Below are 26936 nucleotides of genomic sequence, written 5' to 3'. Positions count from 1 at the left end.
TTCCTCCCAAGAAGACACATGGTTTTGATGATTTTGTTATCATTTCTAGTATGATTATCTCATCTATGTATGCACTCCAACTACTTAGTATTGCTCATGCCTAGTACCTATTAGGGCGAATGTCGGGTATTAAGTATCTTCCTCAAAACGCAATAGGCTACAAGCCCAATTCACTATCAAATGGACTATATCTATCTTAGCCATTACGCAACTCTTGGTTGCTTTCATACTTTGTTATGCATCCAACTCTTTGATGCTCAAACGCCTAGTTCCCATATAACAACGCATAGCTCTTCTCTGATCTGCATTAATAGCATAGCCAATTCACCTCATCATGACAATTTCACCAAACTAGTTGCAATCGGCAAAGGAGCTAACTTATCTAACACGCATTTCAGAATAATTCCTTTAATCCTTAGCATTCTTTGACGCAATGGGCTACCAACTCACAAACGGCCTGCTTGGCATGGGCGCATGGTGCTTGGCCACAATTTCAATCGCATCAGCGCGTCCTTGCATGGGGCCTTCGCCGCTCGATAGCAATAAGGCGTGCTAGCATCAATCAAAGCCTATGCGCGTTACTTGGCCGTATGGGCTGTGCGATAGCGCAACTAATAGAGAGTTGCTTATAGGTTAAGCATGTGTGGTCTGGCTATTTCAATGCATGGGCGTTTACAGGCGTGTGACTGGCCATTTGTCCTGAGTCTGGTTGGAGCTGGGGTTTTGCTCACTATTTTTTGTTCACGCTCGCTGGTTGATGTCGGTTCGAGCGGATCATGACATCGCATCGCATGTTGCGTATGCGCAGCGGCCAGTAGAACGTATGCTTGCGCTGCGCGAATGTCAGGAGGGGCCACTACCCTTCGACGCATCCAACCATCTGAATACTGGTACGCGAGACGCGGTGCCATGTCTATCGCGCATGGGTGCAGTTCGAGCCTGGCTCCCACAGGCACATCTCATTGCCTGCAGCCCAAGCAGTAGAGCCCCATCATGGCGCATTCAGGCCACTCGACCGCATTCGCAAGTCCGGCACGAAGGCTCGCTATGCCGAGAGATGCTGCTGGCGTATCTTTGTGCCCATGATGCCACATCGCCCACGACGCAGCCTTCCAAACGCACCATCTCTCTCTGTTCTTTTCCTTCTTCAGGCATGCAATCCGCATTCCACCAAACGCACACTCTTCCCCTAATCGATCTACACCATCTACACCACCATCTAAAATTCTGAAGCCAAAAATTGTGCATTTCATCGGCCTACAAAGATCAAGACGCTCCCATTTATTGCTATCTCTTATTCTTGCGTAATTTCCACATTCGCTCTTCTACTACCGATCCCATCATGCACATGTCAGTGTTCTCCATCAATGCACCGCCTACTCATGCACAACTATAGTCTCAAATGAGAAAGCGATACACTCAAAGCGTGAAAGAATAGTCTAGGATGTCTAGAGTTCAGCATCTACTCTTCCCTTTATTAAAAATTTTCGGCTCGCCACACTCCGGATTACTTGTCGCTTACACGCACCGAATCAACAAGTGTCACATAGCTAATGAGGGGGTACTTAATGGTCTTCATTGCTGATGTTAATTCGTTGCAGTGGTCTTACCCCCACTAGATGCTGCTTGTCGTTCCATTGGTCGGATAAGTTTTGCCTATGACTGCCCGCTTAAAGAGCTGCCATGCATTTCACTAGCATATGGGGAATATTGCTTTATGCTCATTAAAACCTTGTGCTCTTTTCTGTGACGAAAGAATCTCCGACTGGATCTAACTTCTGTCATTAATACGAAATTCTTTATTATCAACTGATAGCCGTTTGTGCGTACACGAGACAATACACCCAGAAGTGATGTGCAATAGGCAATGTGCATTAGTACTGTATGCTAAGCACTATAGCCACGATTAGAATATATCACATCATGAAATACGAAGATAATTTGAAGGCTAAATCCAATTCAATATGCCATTGGGGCCAACCTATACTATTAATCCTGTCGAGTAAGGTTCCGAATATATTCTTGGGCTTAATTTCCCTTTCCTATGAACCTGAGTATTGCCTGTTCCATTGGAGATTAAATTTTCATAAATTCTTTTATCACCAAAACTTCAAACTTTAATTCTCTTCTCCGCTTATTCAACGATACTCTTTTGTCTAAGCACATTTCGCGCATGTGCCCAACAATTGTCGGAAGTTTCCAATGGTCAGGGCAACTTACCCAAGCAGTTGAGAACCATCTCCTGCATGAGCTCCTTGCGGTGAACAACACTCCTATTTTTTCCAGGGACGTCTTCTACTCTATCTTACTTGCTTCTTATATCAGCGTTATTCTTTATTTTCCATTGTTATTTTGGATATATGCTGCTTCTTCTTTAGTTGTGGTACGATTGCTCTTGTAGTGCACAAATAATCGTGTGAATTCCAAACGCATGGATTGCATGCGTTGTTCCGCCTAAGGTATTTTCCTATTATCTTGTTTGCTTTATCCTTTTGAAATTATTTTCTTTCCCGAGTTGCGTTTTTTGCGATGTTTCTATGATGGTACGTATACTTCACCGCATCTTCTAAACTAATCAACGCAAGGCATTCTTTACTTTTATTAGCTTCTTCAAATTTTGAAAGTCTGTGAGTTTTATTTTGTGCAAACCTTTTGTTCAAACATTATTACCTAATTCTTGTAATTTTGTTTTTAGCTTTGTGATAAGAACACTGCCAAACTCTAAGTTTGGGGGTAGCAGCGGTCTCAGAGAATTGTGTTCACTATATTGCGATCATTTGAAAAAAAAAATAAAGCGAGTTTTGAGAATAATAACTCCACTGTCAACGCAATGGGGAAACCCATGTTGATAAGAGTTAAGCGTGTGAAAGGCACTTGCTCGAAGTTGGATGTCCTCATGACATACCTAGGGGCAAGCCAAAACGAAGGTAAGTCGCCAGGATCAGCGCATTAGTGCAACTCCTCTGTCCGGCATAAGCTAAATCAATATGAGACAAGAATTGAGTTAAATATGGAATGCAACCAAGTTTGGATGCCCACATGAACACCGTGGGGGTAAGCCAAAACGAAGGGCCATAAGCAGGTTTAATGCCACATTTGAATAAGTCATCGCAAAGTTTTGAATTGTTTTGATAGAACGCATCCTCAAAAGCTAACACAAATTGCGTTAATTGAATAAAAAAATTTTTGAGCAAAGGCTTGCCGAATATAAACTTAGAAAAGATTTTTTGAAGAAACAGCCAAAGGTAGAGGAGAGACTTTGCGGTGATGGTCAGAGGTGTGTGTAGTAATTATATTTATGAGATGTTGGGTCATCGCAAAGAAAAGCATGAAGGTGAGTTTAGAATTTCTTAAGTAATACGCATGCTTGAGGACAAGCATGAATTTAAAGTTTTGGGGTGTGATGACATGTAAAAATGCATTGTCATCTTAGGCCTTTTACTTTAGAATTATGAAAGGTTGTTAAGTAGATATATGCAGAATTTGTTAGGAATTCACGAGAAAAGTGAGCTTGCGTCGATCCAGCATTGAATCTCAACTAAACCCATTATTATGCGTTATTATGCGTTCAAATGTTCTATTTTTGTAGCTAAAACAGGAAATGGACGCAAACACGGAAACCGGACCAACACACAAAACGACTGCATTATGGAGAAACTCTCCATCGTAAAGGCAAACACATTGATCAACGCATGGATGTTGCGGTAATCAATTGTATGTGTCCATCACATGGGAGTTGGCGCTCGCCTAGCAATTGCGGTCATCGTGTAGGGTTGTGGTATTAAGAGAATGCGGTCATTGAATGATGCAGCTAATGCGACAAACGCATACTAATGGGAGCGAATGCAAGGTTGGTGGAATGAACGCATCAGCGCATCTACCTCGAGAAAACCAAAAGATGATGTTGACATTTCACCTACCATGCGTTAGCTGCAAAGGTTCAGAAAAGGACTAACGCACCGAATGTCAGACTCAGAGCAGTTCATTAATGTTGTCGGCGATCCAAGCTCTATTAAATAGAAGTCGATTAGTAGAATTCCAACTTATTCAGGGATTACCTCTGCAACCTAGGGTTTTCTCTGCGATCCAGACAAAGCGTGAGAAGACGCTTGAGAGTTCTTCACCTCCTTCATCCATTCCGAGTGACGACCAGGACCTTCGACTAAGCAGCTAGTATCTCGGGAGAGTCAGCTCTCCCGCACATCCATGGCACACCGGTAGCCTTTGACGCACATTCCACTGGAAGCAAGTCTTTGCTTCTAGCCGATCATTTATTTTCTTTTCTTTTCTTAAATTGTATTGTATGATATTTTGTGATTAAGGAATTAATACAATTTGTTTTCAATGCATTTCTCTACCTTCTTCGATTCCATCTCCATCTTCTTATACTTAGCATCTTACTTTCATTGCAACACTTAGTGAGATTGCTTGGTATCGCATACTTAGTCATATGGATTTAGGGATATGAAGCATAGTAGCAACCCACTAGAGGTGTGCGTTGCGTGAGTGTATGAGTTAACCTTATTTGCTTAGTGTGAAGCTACGGCAATGCCTGTCTATGGGCTACGCAATGCTTGTCTATGAGTAAAGTCAGCAAACACCAACTGCCAAGGAGGTAAGTGGTTAGTTCGCTTAAGTAATGTATGCATTGTTCACTAGAGATAGGAATAATCTTAGGTCAGCCAAGTTCATGCGGTTACCTTGTCCTATGAGTGCATCATTCATCATTTACGGCATGACTTTGCGGGAGTACGTAGTCTATAACCGCTGTCTTTCCATGCATGCCTCGCCCACCCGTGTGCCTTCCAACGCATCATCTCCTTTTTCCTTCTTCAGCTGCATCCCTTCACCAACAACTCTTCCAACGCATCAACACCACTCTAACACACAAAATTCTAAGCCAAAAAAATTTCCAAATTTTTCCCAAAAATCAACCTTCCAATTTTCCTCTTTTCTTCTAATTTCCATTCTTTTCTCTACCATTCAACATTAGTTTCCACATCAACCTACTCATCACACTAATCTCAATAAGAAACATACTCAAGTAAAGAAATTAGGATTTGAGGTTCACATTTACCTCCCCCTTATAAAAATTTCGTCCTCGAAATTTCGCTACAAGTCTGTCAACTAAACAACTGTGGGTACTTGTTTCTGATTTTCTCTTCGGCTTCCCATGTTGCTTCTTCCATGCTATGGTTTCGCCATAGTACCTTCACCAATGGGATTGTCTTATTCCTTAAAACCTGTTCTTTTCTGTCAAGAATCTCCACTGGTTCCTCTTCATAAGACAAATTCTTTTTCAACTGTACCGGTTGCTCAGGCAATACATGGGTAGGATCTGGCATATACTTTCTAAGCATTACCACATGAAACACATCATGAATACGAGATAATTCTGAAGGTAAATCCAATCAATATGCCATTGGGCCAACTCTTTCTATTATCTCGTAAGGTCCAATATATCTTGGGCTTAATTTTCCTTTCCTACTGAACCTGAGTATTCCTTTCCATGGAGATAATTTCATAAATACTTTATCACCAACTTCAAACTTTAATTCTCTTCTCCGCTTATCAACGTAACTCTTTTGTCTAAGCACATGATGGCCGCATGTGCCCAACAATTGTCGGAAGTTCCAATGGTCAGGGCAACTTGACCCAAGCAGTTGAGAACCATCTCCTGCATGGAAGACTCCTTGCGGTGACAACACTCCTATTTTTTTCCAGGGACGTCTTCTACTCTATCTTTACTTTGCTTTCTTAGTATAGGTTATTTTTATTTTCATTGTTATTTTGGATATATGGCTGCTTCCTTAGTTGTGGTACGATTGCTCTTGTAGGTGCAACAATAAGTCGTGTGAATTCCAACGCATGAGTGCATGCGTTGTTCCGCCTAAGGTATTTTCCTATTATCTTGTTTGCTTTATCCTTTTGAAATTATTTCTTTCCCGATTGCGTTGTTTTGCGATGTTTCTATGATGGTACGTATACTTCACCGCATCTTCTAACTAATCAACGCAAGGCATTCTTTACTTTTATTAGCTTCTTCAAATTTTGAAAGTCTTGAGTTTTATTTTGTGCAAACCTTTTGTTCAAACATTTATTACCTCATTCTTGTAATTTTGTTTTTAGCTTTGTGATAAGAACACTGCCAACCTCTAAGTTTGGGGGTAGCAGCGGTCTCAGAGAATTGTGTTCACTATATTGCGATCATTTGAAAAAAAAAATGAAGCGAGTTTTTGAGAATAATAACTCCACTGTAAAAATGAAGCGAGTTTTTGAGAATAATAACTCCACTGTCAACGCAATGGGGAAACCCATGTTGATAAGAGTTAAGCTGTGAAAGGCACTTGCTCGAAGTTGGATGTCCTCATGACATACCTAGGGGCAAGCCAAAACGAAGGTAAGTCGCCAGGATCAGCGCATTAGTGCAACTCCTCTGTCCGGCATAAGCTAAATCAAATGAGACAAGAGTTGAGTTAAATATGGAATGCAACCAAAGTTGGATGCCCACATGACACACGTGGGGGTAAGCCAAAACGAAGGGCATAAGCAGGTTTAATGCCACATTTGAATAAGTCATCGCAAAGTTTTGAATTGTTTTGATGAACGCATCCTCAAAAGCTAAACACAAAATTGCGGTTAATGAATAAAAAATTTTTGAGCAAAGGCTTGCCGAATATAAACTTAGAAAAGATCTTTTTGAAGAAACAGCCAAAGTAGAGGAGAGCTTTGCGGTGATGGTCAGAGGTGTGTGTAAATTATATTATGAGATGTTGGTCATCGCAAAGAAAAGCATGAAGGTGAGTTAGAATTTCTTAAGTATAACGCATGCTTGAGGACAAGCATGATTTTAAGTTTGGAGGTGTGATGACATGTAAAAATGCATGTCATCTTAGGCCTTTTACTTAGAATTATGAAGGTTGTTAAGTAGAATATGCAGAATTGTGTTAGGAATTCACGAGAAAGTGAGCTTGCGTCGATCAGCATGTTGAATCTCAGCTAACCCATTATTATGCGTTATTATGCGTTCAATGTTCTATTTTTGTAGCTAAAACAGGAAATGGACGCAAACACGGAAACCGGACCAACACACAAACGACTGCATATGGAGAAACTCTCCATCGTAAAGGCAAACACATTGATCAACGCATGGATGTTGCGGTAATCAATTGTATGTGTCCATCACATGGGAGTTGCGCTCGCCTAGCAATTGCGGTCATCGTGTAGGGTTGTGGTATTAAGAGAATGCGGTCATTGAATGATTGCAGCTATGCGACAACGCATACTAATGGGAGCAATGCAAGGTTGGTGGAATGAACGCATCAGCGCATCTACCTCGAGAAAACCAAAAGATGATGTTGACATTTCACCTACCATGCGTTAGCTGCAAAGGTTCAGAAAAGGACTAACGCACCGAATGTCAGACTCAGAGCAGTTCATTAATGTTGTCGGCGATCCAAGCTCTATAAATAGAAGTCGATTAGTAGAATTCCAACTTATTCAGGGATTACCCTCGCAACCTAGGGTTTTCTCTGCGATCCAGACAAAATGCGTGAGAAGACGCTTGAGAGTTCTTCACCTCCTTCATCCATTCCGAGTGACGACCAGGACCTTCGACTAGAGCTAGATCTCGGGAGAGTCAGCTCTCCCGCACATCCATGGCACCACCGGTAGCCTTGACGCACATCCACTGGAAGCAAGTCTTTGCTTCTAGCCGATCATTTCATTTTCCTTTCTTTTCTTATATTGTATTGTATGATATTTTGTGATTAAGGAATTAATACAATTTGTTTTCAATGCATTTCTCTACCTTCTTCGATTCCATCTCCATCTTCTTTACTTAGCATCTTTACTTTCATTGCAACACTTAGTGAGATTGCTTGGGTATCGCATACTTAGTCATATGGATTAGGGATATGAAGCATGTAGCAACCCACTGAGAGGTGTGCGTTGCGTGAGTGTATGAGTTACCTTATTTGCTTAGTGTGAAGCTACGGCAATGCCTGTCTATGGGCTACGCAATGCTTGTCTATGAGTAAAGTCAGCAACAACCAACTGCCAAGGAGGGTAAGTGGTTAGTCGCATTAAGTAATGTATGCATTGTTCACTAGAGATAGGAATAATCTTAGGTCAGCCAAGTTCATGCGGTTACCTTGTCCTATGAGTGCATCATTCATCATTTAGGCATACTTGGGAGAGTAGTCTAAAACCCAAATCTAAGACTCGGGAGAGCGGATTGGAACGCATAGGCAAGAATGGAGAACTTAGAGATAAGCTCCGTTTGCTAACCTGCATCGCATGCACCCTAGAAATAGGTATGATATTATGTGGTCGCCTTATTTATGTGTGTGTCACTTTGTCATCGCATAAATAAGAATAGAGGCTTATGTGTAGGTCCTATAGACTTATCGCATATATCACATGCGTTCTAGCATTAGAAGCCGTAGCATTCGCACCGAGAGGTGGTTTACTATTGTATGTGTGTTGCATGATCGCATGTTTTGCGTTGACTAAGGTTGCCCTTGCAGTCACTCTTAAGGGTTGCAATGAAATCATATCCACATTTTATCTATTTCTCCATTCATTTGTTTCATGTCAAGAGTTGTAGTATCTTTACCTCTCATGCATATTCTCATTACATTGTCTATTAGATAGGAGTAGAAGTAGGGTTAACTTAGCAACCTCCATTCCATTCTTTTATTCAAACCGTTGCATGCACATTACCGCATTCATTTTGCTACAAGTCCCCGTGTTCAATCTCGAATCACCCGAGAAACTTGCGTTTGCGTTATACTTGGCGTGAGTGCAAGAAAAATTATGACAGGATGCATGGTCATCACATATATTCGTTAACGCATTATCATTCCAACGCATGACCATCGACACATGACTATCAATGCATATTTTAAGAACATGCATCGCATACCGCGTCCAAGGGATTTTAGTTGTTGAATAATTTGACTTCTAATTTTTTGTCTCCACAACTGTAAAGAAAAAGCGATTGGGGCAAAAACTAAAGTAATCCTATCCATTTCTGGAGTTTGAGGTAAAGAATCATGCAAATGCTATCCATAAGAAGACACAAGCAAAGGTACCTCAAAACCGAGCATGAAACTTTACTACAAACTAATGAGAGAAACCCTGGGATGTGTTGACACACGTCCCACTCCCATTTACTATAAACAGTCTCTCCATTCACCTTATTATTGACCTACAAACACCATTCATAGGGGGACACAAGCAAAGGTTTCTCAAGGTTGAGTGAAATCTCACGGTGTGAACTTTTAGGGAAAAATGTGAAAAGGTAAAATGAAGTATCATATACCCTATTTTCCTCCCACTGAGTGTTATTCCTATGGTTATTTAACTTAGGAAAATTCGGCTATTGATTTTTAATTAAGTGTTTGTTTAATTTGCCCAAAAGTAATCTTTACTTTGGATGGTTAAACAATATTGATTAATCTTTATTAAACACTTTAATAAACTTCAATCAACTATTGCATGCTCGTAACAAATCTATCTAATTCACCTTTACAGGTAAATTCCTAGGTAGGGTGTTACGTTTCCATCAACTTAAATACTCCAGCCTAGACAGATCTAACCTTAGACAAAAAGTCCCTTATAGATGCATTTGTTACAAATTTAATATTTTAATTAGGACTCAATTTAATCCTATTAGATTTATTAAAAGATTAAACTTTTTTCTAATCTTATTAGAAAAGTGATCTTAGGTCTATGTGAATCATATTTTCAAAATATTTTAAAAAATTATTTTAACCTAAGGTTTGCATACAATTCTGAATTATTGATTTTAATTTCTAATTTTATTTAACTATAACTTTTATAAAATAAATGAAATAAATTAAAATCATATAATTGCATTCATTGACATACTTAGTAAATTATAACAATTATAAATTACTTAAGGTAGTGTCATGCTTCATGCAATTTCAATTCATTACTAACATATATAACACTTATATAATATAAAGTAATGAAATAATTAATAACATCAATCCATACATACATTCAACTATATATTATAACACTTATAATATAAATGATGCATGGCTATGTTATTAATACATGCAAACATATACTATAACATTTATATCATATGATGCATGAGCATGCTATAAAAAAAATAAATCATGCAACTATATATATTATAACATTTACAATATAAAGAATGATGCATGAATAATGCATAGCCTATGGTGGGATTTTATACTATATGACATACTTTATAACATATAATAATAAATTAAAATCATACATCAAATGCATAATTAATAAAATAATTATTGGACTGAGATTGGACACCTAAATAATTAATTAAATTAATATAACAATTATATTAATTTATTTAATTAGAAAACATCTAAGTATTAAAAAATAAAGGTTAATCGGTTCGAAACAAATGAACCGAGCCTTGAACCGCTCGAACAAGACCGAGAACAACTCGAACCAGCCCCGAACCGGCCCAGAAGAACCCAAACAAATCGAACCGTAGAACCCATGAACCAAACCGGAACCAAACTGCATGAATCGCGCGCGAACCGGGCGCTTGACCGCGCCTCTTCTCCGTCTCGAAGGTCGCAACATATGGAGAAGAACTCTATTTGTCACAATCGTAGCGTCGCAACGCTACTATACAGTTTTTGAACTCCTTTGAAACACCTCCGACTTTTTGCCTCGTTTTCTCCAGAATATCACAGGAAAACCATGAATGAATCAAGAACATAAAAATATAAACTCAATTCAAATAATATGCCCAAAACACGGCTCTTACAAACCAAATTATAAATTGAAAGTGATAAATCCCAGTGACAAATCTTGAAAACATCCAATAATCTTAACCATTCATCAAAAAACAATCATCACATGAAGAATTTGATAGAATGAGACCCACCAAAATTCTGTAAAAAACATTCTGAAAAGTTGAAAAAAATGTGGGCTAAAAACCTGGATCTGATACCAATTGAAGGAATTGGTTAAGGTTTAGAGCAAAAATGAGAAGAAGATGCCAATCCCAACCACCCCTCACCCACATGTTGTTGAGTGGAGAGTGAATAAGGGAGGGAAGTTATTTCCTGCCCACTAATTCAAATTCAAATTAAAAATAAAATAAATGAATTTTAATTGAAATAAGACTATATATATATATATATATTATATATATATAATAACTATCTTAATATATATAACTATAGGTTATATGACATTAAACATATAACCTATGGTTTAATATTGTATCACATACAATATATCCTATAGTTTTAATTCTCTCAATAATGTTATTTATAATAAATCTCATTTATATTAAATTCAGGTATATGAATCCAATTCACATAATTAATATTTGAATCATATTTAAATATTTATTTCTCTCAAATAAACTTTATAATATAAATGTATCAAATACATTATAGTAATTATATCATATATAATCAAATTAAAACATCACATATACTAATTGTGAATGAGAAATTTTGGCGAATCACGAATTGCACATCATCAATGAAATCCCGAGTTTATCAGAAAATTATAAGTTAGATTGGGCTGAATAATTAAAGTCGTTCGGGCCTAACCCAATCATCAAGCCCCAAAAGTTGGATTGGCTAAATAATTAAAGGTCGATCATCCCAGAAGATCATCAAGCCCAAAAGTGATCATTCAAGAAGATCATCCAGCCCAAAGGCCAATCACCCAAGAAGATCAACAAGCCCAAAGGCCGATCACCCAAGAAGATCAACTAGCCCAAAGGTCGATCGTTCAAGAAGATCAACCAACTTAAAGATTATAGTTTATTTTGAAAGCATCAAAATGCTATGTATTAGAGATTGTACTCACTTTCTACAAAATTAATACAAATACAAAGTTCAAGTTTCACGAAATAAATTTCTATGGAAATCTTGTGGGAACAAATTGACACGTCCAGTGGGACCTCTCTACCTCTCATCTCTCTCTCAACATTCAAGTAAACTAATGGCACCAAAGAAAGCTACATCCAAAGCAACTGCTGCAAGCAACACCTACACAGGACTTATCACCTGCAACCATTCAAAGGAGAGTATGCGGGAGCAAGAACAAAGTTTCGTCTTCACAGAGAAAATCTGGAAGCGGCTGATGGAATCTTCTAAAGGCGAGATCATCATAAGAGAAAATCTCTTGTTTGACAACTCTGCCTCTGCTTCTGACCAATCAAAGGAAGAATCATACCTTGACATAATGTCTATCATGATGGTTGATGTAATGATTGAGTCAGCCATGGCAGAGATGGAAAGGAAGATAAATCTCCTAATGAAGGTTGTAGAGGAGAAAGATTATGAAATTGTTACTTTAAGAGATCAGATACAGGCTCGAGATATTGCTGAGTTGACTCAATCTCCAGCTACAAAAGTCAATGACAAAGGAAAAACTGTCTTGCAGGAAGACCAGCCGCAACAATCTACCTCTGTCGCCACCCTGCCAGTTCAACAACTACAAGATATGATACAAACTCCATAAGGGCTCAGTATGGAGGACCATCACAATCTTCCTTTATGTACTCCAAGCTGTACACAAAGAGAATCGACAACTTGAGAATGCCAGCTGGGTATCAACTCTAAAGTTCCAGCAGTTCAATGGAAAGAGCAATCTGAAACAACATGTTGCTCATTTCATTGAAACTTGTGAAAACGTAGGAACTGAAGGAGACTTGCTAGTCAAGCAATTTGTCAAAACCTTAAAAAGGAATGCTTTTGACCTGTACATTGATTTGAAGCCAAAAGTGATTGACAGTTGAGAATAGTTAGAAAGGGAGTTCCTCAATCGCATTTACAACACAAGGTGCATTGTTAGCATGATGGTGTTGGGGTTGATGCCCTAAAGTCTTGTGTCATGTAGTTTGTAAACAGTTTGTACGAATGCTAGTGTTGTTAATATATGATATTTACTTCACATCTTGTATTTTTGCTCATTTGCTTGTTTTATTTGCTTTACCACAAACCAATAAACATAAAATCCTTGGTTATCTGTATGTGACTCAAGCATGTATGTGGTGACATACAAGTGGCTCATGTCTTGAGTGATAACCAAAATGGCCTAAAGTATATAGATATAGGAGGGAAATCTTATCCTGGTAACGCTACGGATGTGGCCCGCTTTGTGAAATGGTCACAAGTGTTGTGACTTGTCATAGATGGTCTGATCCTGATTATTCGTGTTGGGACATGCGAGCGGGATCCTATACAAAGAGTTGTATAAGGCTTGAAACACAAGTGTTAACATCTTGTATATATAACAACCGCTTCAATTGGACAGAGACTTCACTTCCACTAGGATGACGCATAGGTACATGACCTCAATCCTGAGTGAGTTGGGAATTCTACCTTGAGGGAGGTTCTTTTGATTTATATGGTGCGAGTGGCCAGGTCGCCAATTCAAACCTCCATTTTTGGGGATTCGTGGAGCTGGGAACTCAGCTACACAAGATGGAATTCACTCCTTCCCCGAGGCAGGGGTAAGTAGATAGATAGCTCCCTTAAGGGCTGATTCCAGGGCTTGAATGATGTGGCACCACACACCTTCTCTTAGCCCGAGAGGTGTTCACACATAGTTGACTATGTTGTATTGTTCATTAGAGGAATCAGTGGTGCTTAAAGAGTGAGATGTAACTACAGGGGCAAATCGATAATTTGGCCCAGCTGTACTTACGAGCATCTGTAAAGGGTCATCGTACTCATGATTGGTTATATCCGATGGACACAGAAATATATTTGTGGTAAGAAGAGTTCAGCTGTTGATCTTTAGTGGAATGCCTGACAGTTAACGGATGATGGATCTCATGGCTAAAGAGTTTAGTAATCTATTCACGGACTGTTGGAGCTTTGAGCCACAAGTTCATTAGGTCCCCTGGGTAGCTTGGATAAAGTCGAGAATCAGTGTTTAGGTTAATTTGAAATGTTCAAATTGACAAGAGGAAGTTCGATTATATATGATATAATTGGCTGAATGTATGAGATACATTATTTTGGAGGAAATTAGATATAAATATGATTTATATCAAGTAGAAGAGAAAATACTATAGTAGTTATGTGATATCAAACTATAGGGTAAAAATATAATATGATTATATTTATTAATTAACTAATTGGTTAATTATATGATAATTAAGCCAATTTTCACGTTTAGACATGGGTTAGTGGGCATAAGTTGGTTATTGTAACCGATGAAATAAAAATGAAATTGTTTCAATTTTGAAGTGTTCACCCGTCCTCAATCGTCCAAAAGATAGAGAGAGAGCGCTGGTGAAAAGTGAACGATCGCTTAAAGAATCGAAAGCCTATACGATAGTCGCCTCGCGCCTAAATGGTCGTCTACCTCGCGCCTAAACGATCGCACACTTGTTCCTACATGATTGCATAGCTTCTCTAAATGATTGTATATTGTGCCGATTTTGCTAAACGATCGTTTACATTTCCTAAACGATCGTTCAATAAAATCTACATGATCATGTAGCTTCTCCTAAACGATAAACATTTTGCTATATGATAGCGTCTTCTTCCCTTCCACTTGCTTATCGTCTACACGATTCGTATTTCCTCCTTCCTCTACCAAATTCACCAAAGACCACAATTTGGATTCTCACTCTAAGAATACCCGGGGCTTTTTACTGGTGGGTTCGTCCTGCGGCATTCATATTTGTGCAGTTGTTCATGATGCTATTGTTGATGCTGCTGCTAGGCATTGGTAGATCGCTTTGGGTTTCCATTGCATTGAGTTTCGAAGTTTGAAGATTGTCTTCAACTGGTATGGCACTCATTCCCTAGTTATATCTTGTTAAAGCATGTCATTAATTTTGTTTGCATACCTGTGTGTTTGAATGTATTATATGTATTTTGGTCACTATAAGATCGAAGTGATCCAAACACGCTCATGGAACTCTTAGGTAAGAGATCCTTCAATTGGTATTAGAGCAGGTTCCGATTCTGGGACCTGTGGGTGATGGGCCCACCATGCTTCCGCTGCGCCACTCTGATCACATGCATGCTTGAGTCACATACAGATAACCAGGGATTTTATGTTTATTGGTTTGTGGTAAAGCAAATAAAACAAGCAAATGAGCAAAAATACAAGATGTGAAGTAAATATTCATATATTAACAATACTTGCATTCGTACAAACTGTTTACAAACTATAGAACACGAGACTTTAGGGCATCAATAATCGTAATTCGAGTCATGTATTCAAAGTTTGTTTGAAATTTTTAAGTCGTTCGTCGAAGAAGTTCTAGGCAAAGCATTTGCAGTTCTTTGAGGAAGGAGGCAATCTAGGGTTGATCACATCATACAGAAGATGTGGTACACGATCGCTGTTGATCGCATCATAAAGATGAAGGAGTATGCGATCGCTGTTGAACGCCTCGGTTAAACGAAGGGGTATGCGATCAAAAGCGATCGCATCGTATTGTGATCGAGTACGCGATCGCTGAAGTATCGCGTCGTTTAAAATGATGAAGATGCTCGCGGAATCAAACAAGCACGCTAGATGATCGTTGAGGTCAGCAAGCTTCGTCACTTAGTAACTGACTAAACGATCGTTAGTAACGCATGGTAAATCGTTACCTGTCGTCACGCTAAGTGATCGCATAGACAATCGTTTAGGTCAACAAGCATCATCGCTTAGTAACTGACTTAAACAAATCGCTTAGTAATGCAAGGTAAAATCGTTTACCTGTTCATCGCGCTATGCGATCGCATAGACGATCAGGCTTCGCAGCCTCGTCGTCGTCTACGCAATCGTTTACTTATGCTTCTATCGTCTAGTGCTGCTAAGACGATCATCTACCTACTGGAAGTTACTATACGATGAACCTGTCAACACCTCACCAAACAACCCCTTAACTAGGAAAGGGCGTGACTACAGCAGTTATCAACCCTTTTGTTGACATAATTTATAATTCATAAACATACATGTTTTAGAGTCATTACAACATTAGATTCAAAGTCCCAAAGCCCAAAGCCCTAGTCCCTATATGAACAACTATAAACATGTGTACAATATTACAAATAACCACCTAACAGATGGGTTACAATATCTTTATCCTTTAGTGGCAGAGAAGATGCCAGACTTATCTTCTGAGGATTTGACCGCTTACCTGGGGGGGGGGGGGGGACATTTGAAAATGGAGTGAGCTTGCTAGCCCAGTGAATGACTTGAGAAAGATAATTGATTCTCATGTAAAATGTCAATAAAGAGTTCAAACTGAAAAATAAGCTTCTATAGTACTTGTACTGCAGTATAAACATTTTCCAAGCATAAAGCATATAAAGTTGTTTTAATCATAAAACAATAAAACTGTTTCTCAGTTGAGAATAAACCCACTGTGGGTAAAAACAATCCCAACACCAACTGCTAATCAAGAGAGAACCCTTTCACTCAATCTCTGACTCTATCTACCTACGTGCACGTGGCCATACTAAGTACCGTCATACCTTAGGTACTTCTGCTCAGATACCTTCTCAAATATCCTTCAGTATTGAGCTACTAGGATACCTTCTCAAATGTCCTTCAGTATCCAGTTGGTTTGGTACCTTCTCAAATGTCCTTTATTATCTAGTTGGGCGGATACCTTCTTAAACGTCCTTCGGTATCGCGTTTTAAGTAAAACTAGTCATAAATGAATTTCTCTCTTTAAAGCATGTAAAGTATAACACATATAAAAACATAGCTTTAAAGATACTAACGCATGCTGGGTATATTTAACACATATAAATAGCTATGCAACAAACTTCTCACACATGAGTTTGCTTGGAAATCACTTTGTAAAACTTGCTGGCATGAGAATAATATTCCTTAAAACATGCTTTCTATAAAACATTATCATTCAAACATTTTAGTCAAAATTTTTAGTCACTCACCTCGATCGCTTAGGAACTTTTCACTCTAGTAGTAACTTTTCTACCTCAGGCTCCCTTTTTCACCCCTAGAATCCAGATTCAAATTACAGCTCCGATTACTCATAGTTATAAAATTGATTTCGAGATACTTCCTTCTACAAATTTATTCTAAAATGTCTCAGGAAGCTTACCCTAAAATATGAGCTTAGAAATTTATCGTGGTTTGGCCGGAATCTCAAAATATCCAAGACTGGCTGAAGCTTATCTAACAGTCTGACCCTTCTATATTCTTCTCCATTTCCAGCCTGATCCATTCGAGCTTTTTCTCCAAAAGCTCTACCCTGAAAATTAGACTTCCAGAGCTTTCAAGTGGCTTTAGAATCACTCCAAACCCACGAGTAAATTGGGAGATCTCCTCCTCCCAAGTTGATGCTATTTTCCAGACTTCACTGTCCAATGCGTCCTCTTTGAAGCTCTATGATCAATGCATGGATTTTGGCCTCAACGCAAGGTTTGCTCAACTCTCCCAGTCTTTTTAATGTATCTTTGAATTGTGATCTGAAAATAAAGTCTTTGGCTCTATTTATAGGCGTCCAAACCTTCTCCAAATTCGACACCTCCTACTTGCCTGCATGTCCAAGTGTTTCTCCCTCATACTACCAACACATCTTTTTTATCAACGCAATCTAAGTATTTTTCTCCTATGTAGCCAATGCTTTGAGCTTCAAATTGTATGTCCTCTGATGCAACCACCTCAAATGCTTAAGGCTTAAGGCTTCCTCCCAAGAAGACACATGGTTTGATGACATTTTTTAGGTGATCTCATCCTTTATATACGTCCAACTCTTGGATGTTCAATGCATAGTCCACTACTCAATGCATAGCCTATAATCAACGCATAGCAAGCCAACTTACTACCATCGTAACCCAACTTAGCCATCGCAAGAGCCAGCCATCACGAACGCATAGGATGGCCACTCATCCTCGACGCATGGCTCACTAGGTATCAAAGCAAGGCTTGCTCGGCATGGCGCATGGTGCTTGGCATATGCACTGGTGACTGACGCATGGGCATGCTGCATAGGCTGGCCGCCAACGCATGCCTTGCCTACCCTTGTGCCTTCCAATGTGTCACCTCCATCTTTCCTCCTTCAGCCGCATGCCATCACCTACAACTCTTCCAATGCATCAACACACAATTTTCTATACTTAGCCAAATTTTCCAAGTTTTTCCCCAAAAGTCAAGCTTCCAAATTTCCTCTTTTCTTCTAATTTTTCACCTTTTTCTCTACCATTCCACACTAGTTTTCACATTAACCTACTCACCTCACTGGTCTCATTAGGGAATATACTCAAGTAGAGAAATTAGGATTTGGGGTTCACAAAACCACCTGGCGGTTCAAGACTCGGTTCACTTATGAACCGGTTTGCTCGATGGAAAATGTAATAGATAGGGTTTTTTCATTCCGATTTTTGTAAAGGCTCATCCCGGTCCATTAATCCTTTATTTATTACATGCGATGTATGTTTTTTATATGTCATTTGGAATGCACATAAAGTAAATCCCACCTTAGGTTATGCAATGGTCATGCATCATCTCTTTATTGTAATTGTTATAATTTAGAAAAGCATGATTTAATTATGTAAGAGCATGTTCATGCATCATATAATATAAGAGTTATATTTATGTGTGCATAAAAAGCATTAACATGCATCATCTTTATATTATAATTGTTATAGTATAAGGGTGAATGATAGCATGTTTGCTAGGTTGTTACGCGTTATATAAAAGCTATATATAAAAGTTAAAGAGAAATTAGAACTAAAAGAAATAAGATAGACATGCATGCTCACTTAGGTTTAATTCTTGGTTTTAAAGTGTTTAAAACTTGGATAACATAGACCTAAGATCACGATTCTAATACAATTAGCAACCCTAAGGCTTTAATCTTTTAATTAGTTTAATATGATTAAATTGGCTAATAAAAGGTTAAAGTGTAACAAATCTATCTATAAGGGACCTTTTGTCTAAGGTAGGTTCTGTCTAGGCTGGGTATTTAAGTTGACGGAAACGTAACACCTCTACCTGGGAACTTACCTGGAAAGGTGAATTAGATAGATTTGATGCTTGCATTCAAGTTAAGGACAATCCATTAAAGTGTTTAAATGGGACTACTTGAACTTGTTCATATTTCATAGACAAACGTTGTTTATGAGCAGAGTTTAATTAAAAAGATGACTTAAACTAAAATCAGTAGCTGGATTGTCTAGGTTAATGAACCCTAGGTAGAACATTCAGTGGGAGGTACTTGGGGCATGAGATGCTTCACTTAAACCTTTCACGTTTCTCCTAAATAGTCCATACCGTGAGATCTACCCTCGGCCTCGCGGCACCTTTGGTGTGTTCCCCTAATGGATGGTGTTTGGGTAGGTCAATATCAAGGTGGATGGAGAGAATGTTCATAGTAAGTGGGAGCGGGAAGTGTGACAGCATATCCCTCGGTCTCCCTCGTTAGGTTGAATAAAGTTACTGCACATCGCCTCGAGGCACCCTGGGAGTGTCCCCCTAAAGGATGGTAGTTTTTGCGTGTTTCTTTATTTAATCTCTTGTAAGAGGATAAGGTAACTTAGTCTCTTGTCCTAATCCGCTTCTTCCCTATGGTGGGCTTATTAGGGCGGAACTCTGGCACCGAAAGCGAGGGTGACACTTACGTGGAATAGTTAAACGTTAACAATTCTGAACATGATCACGATGATCATGTTGGTATAAACTTACTGGTGATAATTTTGCAACATGGAAACACATGATCACGATGATCCTGATCATCGAGGATCTCATGTTCACTCTCACGAAGGCTTGTCCTCTTATTGCAGCTTCAAATGCCACTCGAAATGTTCAAGAGACATACGAGCGATGAACAAGGGCGAATGAGAAGGCTCAAGCCTACATCTTGGCAAGTTTTTCTGAAGTCTTGGCCAAGAAACATGAGCCTATGGTCTCAGTGTGTGAGATCATAGAGTCCCTGCGAAGGATGTTTGGACAACCATCTAAACAGCTTATGCATGAGGCTCTTAAATACATATTCAACTCCAAAATGGAAGAAGGCACCTCAATTCGTGAACATGTGCTTAACATGATGGTCCACTTTAATGTGGCGGAGTTGAATGGGTCTACCATTGATGAGGGCAACTAGGTTAGCATAATCTGCATTCTTTACCAGAGAACTTCCTACACTTTGTTAGCAATGTGATTCTTAACAAAGTGAAATATAACCTTACAAATCTCCTCAACGTAAGGAGAGTTGTAAGGTTATATTTCACTTTGTTAAGAATAACATTGCTAACAAAGTGTAGGAAGCTCTCCGGCAAAGAATGGTGAGGCAAATGTTGCTTCATTCTTCAGGACGTTCCATAGAGGTTCGTCCTCAGGAATGAAGTCTACAGCTTCTAATTCTAACTCTGCAATGGGGAAGAAGAAGAAGGGTGGTAAGGGAAAAGGGAAGGCACCTGCTAGCCCACTGCTTGTCACCCCAAGTAGGCGTCCACAAGTTGCTAAAGGAAAGTGTTTCCACTACAACCAAGATGGACACTGGAAGAGGAACTGTCCTCGGTATCTGAAAGAGAAGAAAGCAACCAAGTCTAAGGCCAAGCTGATAAAGGTAAATGTGTTTTACTTGTTCTTGAAACTTATTTAGTGGAGAATGATGATTCTGCCTGGATAATTGATTCAGGCGCCACTAACCATGTTTGTTCTTCTTTTTAGGGGATTATAACTTGGCGACAGCTAGAGGCCAGTGAGATGATGATGCGAGTCGGCACCAGGCACGTCGTCTCAACTGTGGCAGTGGGAGGACTCCAGTTAGCTTTATAGAATAGGTTTCTTATTTTAAATAATGTATATATTGTTCCCAAACTAAAGAGGAACTTTATTTCTGTAAACTGTTTATTGCAATGTAAATATACTATCTCGTTTAATATGGATAAAGAGTTATTCATAAAGATGGTGTTTTTATTTGCACAGCAAATCTGGAATCAAATTTATATGTGCTAAGACCGTTAGCCATTAATTCTCTCTATAATACTGAATTGTTCAGAACTATCGTAACTCAATCAAAACGTCGACAAATTTCTCCAATAGAAAATGCCCAACTTTGGCATCTGTGTTTAGGGCACATCAATCTCAATAGGATTGAGAGATTGGTGAAGAATGGACTTCTAAGTGAGTTAGAAGAAAATTCTTTACCAATGTGCAAATCTTGCCTTGAGGGTAAGAGGACTAAACGGCCTTTTACTAGAAAAGGTTATAGAGCCAAGGAGCCTCTTGAGTTAGTACATTCTGACCTTTGTAGTCCTACAAATGTGTGAGCCCGAGGTGGCTATGAGTATTTTATTAGTTTCACTGATGGTTACTTCAGGTACGGGTATGTTTATCTTATGCAACGGAAGTCTGAATCCTTTGAAAAGTTCAAAGAGTTCAAGGCTGAAGATGAAAATGCATTGGATAGGCGGATTAAAACACTTCGATCGGATCAGGTGGAGAGTTTTTGGACTCAACATTCCAGGACTATTTGATAAAACATGGAATTGTTTCCCAACTCTCAGCGTCGGGTACACCTCAGCAGAATGGTGTAGTGGAGAGGAGAAATAGGACCTTGTTAGACATGGTTCACTCGATGATGAGTTACGCTTCCTTACCGAACTCATTTTGGGGTTTCGCAGTGGAGGCTGCGGTATACATACTCATCTGTGTTCCCTCCAAAAGTGTTGCAAGAATAACTCTAGAGTTGTGGAACAGGCGTAAAACTAGTTTACGTCACTTCCGCATTTGGGGTTGCCCTGCACATGTGCTTAAGGCTAATCCCAAGAAGTTGAAACCACGGTCGAGGTTATGCCTCTTTGTAGGCTACCCCAAAGGTACGCGAGTGGGTTATTTTTATGATCTGATGGAAAATAGGGTGTTTGTTTCAACAAATGCTACTTTCCTGGAGGAGGATCATATAAGGGAGCACAGTCCACGAAGCAAATTTGTGTTGCGTGAGCTTTCCAATGAAACTACTAAAACTTTAACAAGAGTTGTTGAAGAGCCTGCTACATCAGCAAGAGTTGTTTATGGAAGTTCATCTAGTAGGTCGGTTCCACCTCAAAAGTAGAAGCAACCTCGACATAGTGGGAGGGTTGCGAACCCACTCGTTCGCTATCTGGGTTTCATGGAAATCCTTGCTATGCTAGCAGATGGCGACGTTGAGGATCTGTTGTCTTATAAGAAGCAATGGAGGATGTTGATCGGGATGAATGGGTCAAGGCCATGGATCTCGAGATGGAGTCGATGTACTTCAATCAATATGGGATCTTGTAGATCAGCCTGATGGGGTTCGACCTATAGGTTGTAAATGGATCTACAAGCGTAAACAGGGTGCTGATGGGAATGTACGGACCTTCAAGGCTCGATTTGTGGCAAAGGGTTATACCCAGGTAGAGGAAATCGACTATGAGGAGACTTTCTTGCTTGTGGCCATGTTAAAGTCGATCCACATCCTCCTGTCCATTACAACTTATTATAATTATGAGATCTAAAAAATGGACGTCAAGACGGCCTTTCTGAATGGCAATCTTGTGAAGACCATTTACATGGTGCAACCCGAGGGATCCATAGCCCAAGATCAAGAGCAAAAGGTTTGCAAACTGAATTGGTCCATTTATGAACTGAAACAAGCGTCTCGATCTTGAAACATACAGTTTGATACTGTGATCAAGTCGTATGGCTTTGACCAAAACGTTGATGAACCTTATGTTTACAAGAAGATCATCAACGCTTCAGTAGTCTTCTTAATGTTGTACGTAGACGATATCCTACTCATTGGGAATGATGTCGGTCTACTGATTGCAGTTAAGAATTGGCTAGCGACCTGATAACGGGCAGAAATGCACGTTATCATAGTGATAAGATCTTAAACAATGTTGGATTGCGTTGATGAAATATGTTAAATTACGTCCATTAAGCATAAATTCTATAAAATTGCAGTCGTATGCGTCCAACGCATTAGAGCAGTTGATCTTTACATTTTTGTGCAGAATATGCGTTAACGCAATGCAGAGATTGCGATCATAGGAATACATTGGTCGAGCGCAACTTCACCGCAAGACTTTGCATTGATCGTGCTCGCAAACATTCGCCCAAGAAAAATCACCGCAACTTGGTCAGCGCAACATGGTGGGCGCATCCGGGTGATAGGATAATTAAGAGCGATGGGACAGAAAGTTGATGACATTCGGATCCAAATTAAGTTGACAACTGATAACGATCACAAAGTACATTCAGCTTTATCAGTAACAATCATCTGGTGCATCAATCAGGAATTAAAGTTGTCCCATCTGTACAACCGGGAGAGAGAAGCCACCTTTCACCTTTAATGCCCTATAAATACCAAGTGCAATCTTCAAAAAAGGATTAATCAGTTAACGAATTCATCAGTGCTCTGTTCATAGTTTACTTTTCCATTTTACGATGGAGCAAGAGAAGAGTGGTGACGTCGGAGATCGCCCAGGGCAGCTCGAGAGAGAACCTTGGGGCGTAAGAGCAGAGAGCAGGCTGACTTAGTGTAAATAGTGTAAACGCCTGGCAGCAAGAAATTGCTACCAGGCTCTTTACTATACTTGCATTGTTATTTTGTACTTCATCTCATATCTATTCAATGGAAGTTATATTGCTACATCTGCTCACACTCTTAATACGCATGAGTAGCTAAACTAGTTAAATGGGTTGAGAAGAACTAAGCTAACATGACCTAGGAAGTTCATCACTTGCGATTGTCTTGTTGTATGCTGAGCAAAATACCCTTTAGAGTTACTCGAGAGAGAATCTAAAGAAAGAACCTAATGACTCGAGAGAGCTAGGTTAGAATCTGAACTCGAAAGAGCAAGATTAGGTTTGCATAAATAAGAGATAAGGACTTAGAGATGAGCACTGTTTGTCAACTTGCATCGCATGCTTCCTAGGAATGGGAGTGATATTATGTGGTCGCATAATTGTGTGAATGTCATGTTGTCATTGCATAAATAGAGATAGAGGTTTATGTGTAAACCCTGTAGACTTATTGCATATTTATCGCATGCATTCTAGCCTTAGAAGCCGTAGCATTCACGCCGAGAGGTGGTTTACTATTGTATGCAAGTTGCATGATCGCAAAGCATGGACGCATTCTAGGGAGTGTTAGCCGAAACTTTTCTCAACCCGTTCACCGCATATTCATCGTATTTCTAGTTTACCAACTCTTTTCAAACTTTTTCGTGTTCGTTATTTATTTTCATCAATGCAAACAATAAACCCAATGATTTATTCATTTAATTGGTTATCGAGTGTTTTCATAAAAATCACCAACGCAACTATTTTAATAAGTCCCTGTGTTCGACCCTGGACTTACCAGGAAACTCAGAGGAATTTACACTTGAATTCCACTAGGGAAACTTAAGTGCAAAACGCAATCCATCAACGCATATCATCCATAATTCCATTCAATAAAATAACCCATCAAGGTTTTGGAGCCGTTGCCGGGGACTTCGGCAAAATAGTTGTTAACGATAATTTTGGTGATTTCTTTGCAGAACTCTCAATCTCTGACAAACTATGACCCAGAGATTGAGAGGACATTTCGAAGGAGACTACGAGACCGCCAACAGAAACCACAATCCGATAAAGAAGAGATGGCAGAGTAGCCTGAAAATGGAGCACCAAATGATAACAATGTCAGGGCGAATCCGATTCTGTTGGTAAACGATCGCAATAGGCCCATTAGAAACTATGCAACGCCAAACCTCTATTATTTCACTTCGAGAATCATGAGGCCTGCCCTTGACGGAAGCAGATTCGAGATGAAACCGATGATGTTGTAGATGATCCAGACTGCAAGTCAATTCGAAGGAAGGCATGGCGAGGATCCACACACCCACCTCCGAAGTTTTATTGAAATCTGCAATACTTTTGTGTTCCAGAACATCTCTGCTGAAGAAGTTCGACTAACGTTGTTCCCATTTTCTCTCTGTGATCAGGCTAGGAAATGGGCTTATTCACTCGAACCAGGAGAGATTACTTTTTGGGAGCAGGTAGTGGAGAAATTCATGAAAAAGTATTTTCCACCTACCGAGAACGCAAGGTGAAGAAAGCTTATTATTAATTTTGAACAAGATATGGACGAATCGCTCAGCGATGCTTAGGCAAGGTTTAAAAGTTTGGTTCGAGATTGTCTGCATAATGGGCTACTAGACTGCCTTCAAATAGAAATTTTCTATCACGGTTTGAATTCTGCTTTGCAGACTGCTGCTAATGCGGCAGCCGCTGGTGGTCTGCTTGACAAAACTTACGAGGAGGCAAAGAATATTCTGGACCGCATCTCCAAGAACCATAAAGACTGGAGGGAGAGTGATCAGAGATTAAGACTCAAAGATTCTAACGCAAATAATGGTGCCATTATTTCATTACAAAGCCAAATGACCCCAATGATGAATTTGATTCAAAGAATGGCGATCAGCAGCCCAACACCGCAAGGTGGAAAATTAACGCAATAATTCAAAACACCGCAAGGTGTGCGACTTGCGGTGATGGCCATGCGATGGAAGATTGCCTGCAAAATCCACAGTTTATTTATTTTGTAAAGAATAATCCCTTTTCAAACACTTACAACCCCGGGTGGAGAAACCACCCCAATTTTGCTTGGAAGAATCAACAACAAAATTTTCAATCTGTGGCGCAAAAAGAAGGGCCACAAGGATTCTTCCAACACAACAACGGTCAATAGAGCAACCAAGCAAGTAGCTCACAACAACCAACGCAATCTTCTTCTCTAGAGAACCTATTGAAGCAATATATAGAGAAAAACGAGACAGTGCTTCAAAGTCAGGCTACGTCCATCCGCAACCTTGAATTGCAAATGGGCCAGATTGCAAATGAGCCAAAAAATAGACTGCAAGGGGCGTTGCCAAGATCAACCGAGCTTCCACGCAACCTAGGGGGATCAGGTAAGAAGCAATGTCAGGTTGTGACATTGCGCAGTGGAAAGACTGTGGAGGGAGAAAAGAAGGATCAGAGCAGAATGACTTCCATCGCAACTGAGCCCGAGATTGCAGTAATGCAAGAAGAAGAAAGAGAGAATAAAGCAGTGGAACCTAAAGTTGCATCGACCTCAAAGTCAAATGAAACAGGAACCGTGAAAGTTCAATTACCACCTTTCTCTCAGAGGTTAAGAAAGAAGAAAAACGAAGAGGTACAGTATTAACGCTTCTTATCTATGTTAAAACAACATGTTAACATCCCTTTCAGTGAAGCGATTGAGGAAATGCTTGCCTATGCCAAGTTTCTGAAGGACATGGTAACTAAGAAGAGAGGCGCTGGAAAATTTGCCACGGTGGCATTAACGCAAAGTTCCAAATCTATTATTCCACTAAAGATGAGTGATCCTGGGAGCTTCATTATTCCTTGCTCTATAGGAGGACTCTATATTGGGCAAGCCCTATGTGACTTGAGGCCAACATAAATTTGATGTCGCTGTCAATCTTTCGACAATTAAATGTGGGGCAACTTGTGCCCACATCAGTGACTCTCCAATTGCCTGACAGATCTCTGGTTCATCCAGAAGGTAAGGTAAAGGACGTGCTGTTCACGATTGAGAAATTTATTTTGCCAGTTGACTTCATCATCCTAGATTATGAGGCCGACAAAGATGTGCCCATCTTTTTGGGGCGACCATTCCTATCAACGAGTCGTGCTCAAATTGATGTGCACAAGGGAGAAAACACTTTGAGCATAAACGAACAGAAGCTCAAATTTAATATAATTCGTGCCATGAAATTCCCGGATGAGGAAGACCTACAAGATTCTAACGATGACCTGAATTTGATTGAAGAAGAAAAGTCTAATGAAAAGTGTGAAGAAAATGATGCCAACACATCCATAGCTGCCTGCAATGCGATCATAGCAAAACAAATAAAGAAGAAGGAACGATCGCAACGCAAAAAGAAAAACCAAAAGAAGAAAGAAAAACAACGCAACCTTCCCTCGTG

This window comes from Benincasa hispida, chromosome 1, assembly GCF_009727055.1.
Source record: "Benincasa hispida cultivar B227 chromosome 1, ASM972705v1, whole genome shotgun sequence".
In the NCBI taxonomy this organism is placed as follows: Eukaryota; Viridiplantae; Streptophyta; class Magnoliopsida; order Cucurbitales; family Cucurbitaceae; genus Benincasa; species Benincasa hispida.
The sequence above is the reverse complement of the archived record's forward strand: the minus strand, read 5'-3'. Positions refer to the sequence as shown.